At 41.5% G+C, this 5,550-nt stretch overlaps 1 pseudogene; it reads right to left on the minus strand.

The window, feature by feature from the left end:
- Positions 1 to 4,241: 4,241 nt before the first annotated feature.
- Positions 4,242 to 5,297, minus strand: LOC147357329 (uncharacterized; annotated as a pseudogene).
- Between the last annotated feature and the right edge of the window lie 253 nt (positions 5,298 to 5,550).

Below are 5,550 nucleotides of genomic sequence, written 5' to 3' on the forward strand. Positions count from 1 at the left end.
GGCAGTTTCTTTACCTGCTGAGCCACCAGGGAAGCCCAAGAATACTGGAGTGGGTAGCCTATTCCTTCTAATGGGGATCTTCCAGACCCAGGGATTGAACTGGGGTCTCCTGCCTTACAAGAGGATTCTTTACCAACTGGAGTATCAAGAATCACATTGTTCTATATTGTTTCAATTTATACCCTTTGTGGTGGTTCTGGTCACTAAGTTGTACCCATCTCTTGGGACCACATGTTCTATAACCAACCCAGGCTCCTCTGCCCATGGAATTTCCCAGGCAAGAATATTGGAGTGAGTTGCCATTTCCTTCTCAGGGGACTTTCATGACCCAAGGTCTGAACCCACGCTGACCTGCATCACAGTCCATCTATCTCCTGCATTGCAAGTGGATTCTTTCCTGCTGAGCTGCCAGAGAGGCCCTATACTCTTGAGTTCCAACTAATCTACTAGATATTTTAGGTATGTTATCATTTTATTATTCATGACAATCCTATAAGATGTATATATTAAGTTTAAAAAGGAGTAATTTGAGACACGGGGTACACAAAATTTAACCAAAATCATGCCACCAACAACTGACAGAATTAGATTTTAAGTCAAAATGCTTGGTGCAAAATCCAATGACCTTTTGAATAGACTACATTTCCTTCTTTACACTAACAAGATAATTTTGGACTCAAAATAAAGAATAAATATGTAGTTTTATTTAATCATAATTTCAACTTTAGCCATTTTTAAATCATTTCATTTATGGGACAGTCAGGTTTGTCAGAGCTGATCAAACAATGATTTAATAATAACTCCAGTGAAATCAGGTTTAAACCTGTAAGAGTAAACTATAGCTTCTTGGTCCCAGAAAATCTCCTTTCCATAACTTTTAAACTCCTGCACAGAAGCAAACAAAAAAAGTGGAAGTATTTCCACTGTTTATGTTTTACTTTCCTAAAGCATTGTCTTTTGTCTACTGGTGTCTATAGTTACCTTCGTTGATATATCTCTGTTTAGAATAGTGAAAAATGACACACCTCTTTGCTACTCACTCCCTTTCAATTTCACATCATCTTAATTTATAAATCATTTTCGATTGAGGAAAAAAACATGGCAGATTTAAATTTTTCCATGGCACTTATGAGACTGCTCTAGACTTTAAGTTAATGACTACTGGAATGTACCTACAGCCATAGGTACACATATATCTGCTCCCTCTTGAACCTCCCTCCCACCTCTCACCCCATCCCACCCCTCTAGGTTGTCACAGAGCACCAGGTTGAGTTTCCTATGCCACTGTGTCCACAAATCTGTTCTCTATGCCTGTGTCTCTGTTGCTACCTTACAAATAGGTTCATCAGTACCATTTTTTAAGATTCCATATACATGTTATATGATATTTGTTTTTCTTTTTTTGGACTTACTTCATTTTGTATAATACACGCTAGAGTCATCCACTTGATTACAACTGACTTAAGTTCATTTCTTTCTATGGCTGAGAAGGAAATGGCAACCCACTCCAATATTCTTGCCTGGAGAATCCCATAGACAGAGGAGCCTGGCAGGCTACAGTTCCCAGGTCCACAAGAGTCGGACACGATTTAGCGACTAAACCACACCACCACAATATTCCATTTCATATAAGTACCACAACTTCTTAATCCATTCACCTGTTGAGGGACATATAGGTTGCTTCCATGTCCTGGCTATTGTAAATAGTGCTGCAGTGAACACTGGGGTACATGTGTCTTTCAGAATTGTGGTTTTCTTAGGGTATATGCACAGTTTTGGGATAGCTGGGTCTTTAAAAGGATTTTCTAATTCTTTTCCATATGAAAAGTTTCCAAGTGAACCTTCAAGAAAAGAGTTTTTATGAGCCAGGCAGGAAATATCTCTACATGTTTTAACACAGACAACATCTATACGGCTCCAGCAGCCAGGGAATCAGCCTGAAGGGGTGGGTGGTGTTGGCGGGGATGATGTAGCCTCTGACTCGAGGTACAGGACTACATGTTTATTTCAAGCTTCAGGTTTTCTTTTATACTTTGACAAAAGCATTAGGTCAGAGGTTTGACATTTTTAGTTTCCAGCACCCAGATTTATTGTCTCCAGAAATCATTGTTGCCCTACAGAGTTCCTGCTTCAGTGATTCTCTCAGAATCTGCTTTACTATCTATTATCTACTTCCTCTTATGTGTCCTATACTTAACTTGTGATTACATTGTAACTCATGATACATTCCTCAGTTTATTTCTTATCTTTCTAAATCCTGTTTCCCCCTAGCATCTTAAGCTCACTGTCTCCTAAAAAGGCTTTTAGCTATTCTTAATTATTCCCAAACCCTAAGCTCAGCAAACTTCTTTTGCCATAAACATTCCCCTCACAAACAGGTCTCAGATAACAATCCTTCCCCATGGCCTCAAGCTGCGGCCTACATGCTCATCCTGGAACATTCTTTGTAAAGATCCTTGAACAAATGTCAGTGGTTAACTTTATGGATTATTTTCTGGGCACAACTGCAGAAGGCTGTGTGCTTTCTCATACTCCTCTCAAAAACAATAAGCACCTTAACATTCTTTCCAGCCAACTCAACCAAAGAAAGGAAGAAACAAGTCAGAATCACAAGAGCTAACCCCTTCATCCTGGGATCGTGCCTGCGAGATGAGGAGGGGGGTTGGGGCCGTGCCTCCATTTTGTCAGTAATGCCTAACGCAGCTCCCGACATCTCCCCCTTTCTTATTTTTTGGAGCATAAGTATGAAACTCAGTAGATAAAGCAGAAACACTTCGGTTGAGTATTCTGAAAAGCCACAAGGCTAATACACAAATCAGAACCAACAGGCATAAGCACAGGGCTGCATTAATAATTATTGTAAAAAGGGATCCATGGGAAAGATACCTCTCCAGATTTTTAAGAAGGGGATTAGAAAGCCATTGAGAGGACTAGTCAAACGCCACCTGCTTCATACTCTGAATATCCTGATGTAACTTAGAAATGTCAATACTAAAATCTGAATGATTCCAGATGCCTAAAATATGATTCCTAATGTGTTCCCAAAAATGTATGGAATCATTCACTTGTAGAGGGGTAACGCACATCCATTTAAATTCAGCATGGCACCTTACAGACAACTTAATTTTTTAATTTGTAATTTCTTGTCCTATAAGAAGGACTACTTCTTCTAAAGCATTGACCTTATTTTCTATTTTCCTATCTATAATTTCCTGTGTAGTAAGAGCTACAGAGACATTTTTGGACAGCTGCTCAACAAATGAGGCAGTATGCACTTCTTTGGAAAGGGCAGCAGCAGAAACTGTAACTGAAGCAAGTATGGCAATCAAGGCAGTTGTTCCCACAATCAGAGCTGCAATGAATCTCTTAGGTTGAGAAATTAAGCCATTAAATTCATACAAAACTTTCAATGCATAATCATCAAACCATTGTCTCTCTAATTTTACAGGAACCATCAAATATAGTGGTTGCTTTACAGTCACCACAGCCTTATAATTACTATAATCATTCCCATCAACACAATTTGATATAAAGCAATTCACACATTTGACATTATATACAGTTTCTCCTTCAAAAACTCCCAAATCATTCCGATTTCGGGCCAACAAAAAGGTATAGGGAGAATGTATGTAGGCCCATACAATATATCTTTGTTCATTTAAAGGTCTATGTAAAGTCACAAGTGCCATAGAAGCCAATACTCTCCATAATTCAGGCTGCATGGGACCTATTCCATCAAAACTCACTAAAGGAGGAACCCATCCATTAACATGCCACTTGCTGCTAAGTCACTTCAGTCATGTCCGACTCTATGCAACCCCTTAGATGGCAGCCCACCAGGCTCCTCTGCCCTTGGATTCTCCAGGCAAGAACACTGGAGTGGGTTGCCATTTCCTTCTCCAATGCATGAAAGTGAAAAGCAAAAGTGAAGTCGCTCAGTCATGTCTGACTCTTAGCGACCCCATGGACTGCAGCCTACCAGGCTCCTCCATCCATGAGATTTTCCAGGCAAGAGTACTGGAGTGGGGTGCCATTGCCTTCTCCGAACATGCCACCTAGTAAGTGTTAAAGGATAAGGGATGAATGAATCATTCCATATGGATCTATAAGGTTCTTGAAAAATCAAGTTCAATCATTGATCTGAAAGATAGGGGCACCCCCATTCCATCAGAAAACATCTGGTGGCAACAATGGAAATAGATAACTTTATTCTTTCCAACAAGGAAACCCAGAAATTCTGCTTATGCTTTTCCAGGCCTGTAGTCCTTGTTCATCAGAATCCAGAGAGGGGAGTGCACAACTCAGAAAGTCCTTTAAATGAGGGGCTGCCTGTTTTATGGCATCATATAGTCTTTCTTGTGCTCCTGGCATCAGCAGCTGTAAGGACCAAAAGTCTCTCTTGCCATTGCTTTTTGGAGAATCAGTAAGCATGCCTTTCAGGGAAGTGCTAACACATCAAAACCAGAGCTGATCCTTGTAAGGAGGAAGGTATGGCAAAAGAAATAAGTAGATAAATGGACACGCCTGAAAAATTGAAGGGAGTGCTGACCACTGCTTTAGCATTATTAGGATACATGGAAGCCCCGCCCAAAAGATGAGTATCATTAACAAAAACACAAATGGGCTCATTCATCCAATCAACAGGCTGAAAAGAAGGTGGATTAGGCAAATAGGCCCAATGAACTTTTTCTGTGCTGAAGGGCCACGGCTGACAAGCCAGCACAGAAAGCATAGCCACAAACATTACCATAGGAGTGGCCTCATGTCTCCCCCTTTCAATTAGTTCTTCAGCCTGCTGAGCAAGACATTTCAGCTGGCCCCAAGTGGACACCATGCTGGAGGTAGTTGCTTGAGTACGATGATGGCGACGAGGTGGAGCAGAATACAGTTGGACTCAATCAGCATGTCTCTCCTGAAGCGCCAGGTGCCTGAAGTGATGCACTAGTGGTGAAGCCTCAAGTGAAGGGTCACTCGCCCTTCGGCTTCTCCTTGGCTCCCTCAGGTCCAGACTCGATGAGCTTCTGATCTCCCCATCTTCCCTCCGTCCCAGACTCCAGGACTCCAGGGATCTCAGTGACTTCAGGGGTCTTCGTGATCTTGGAGATCTCATGGGACTGGACATGTCAAATCAGTCTGTCAGGAATCCAGACAGGAGAAGTGGAATCCTGTGGAAACACACAAGCATACCCTCTCCCACAAGTTAACAGCACATCTGGCCCTTTCCACTCTCCAGTAAGGGGGTTCTTCCACTTGACCAGGGGCCGAGTCGTAGCCCCTTCAGGAATCCAGTGTCTCATCATTGCAGTCTGCCCCTGTGTATCTACGTTTAAATGATTAATTACAAACAAAGCATGGTGCAGAACATGATGTGTAGAGGATACTTAAATTCTCCCTGCCTTAATTTAGCTATCTAATTTTTTAAAGTCTTGTGCGCCCTTTCCGCTATGGCTTGGCCTTGGGGATTATAAGGTATTCCTGTTGAATGCACTATAGAAAATTGTTGACAAAATCTCCTAAAAGCAGCAGAAGTGTAAGCTGAGGCGTTATCTG

The sequence above is a fragment of the Bos grunniens genome, chromosome 15, assembly GCF_055505025.1.
Source record: "Bos grunniens cultivar Pamir isolate PY7600 chromosome 15, Bosgru_T2T1.0, whole genome shotgun sequence".
In the NCBI taxonomy this organism is placed as follows: Eukaryota; Metazoa; Chordata; class Mammalia; order Artiodactyla; family Bovidae; genus Bos; species Bos grunniens.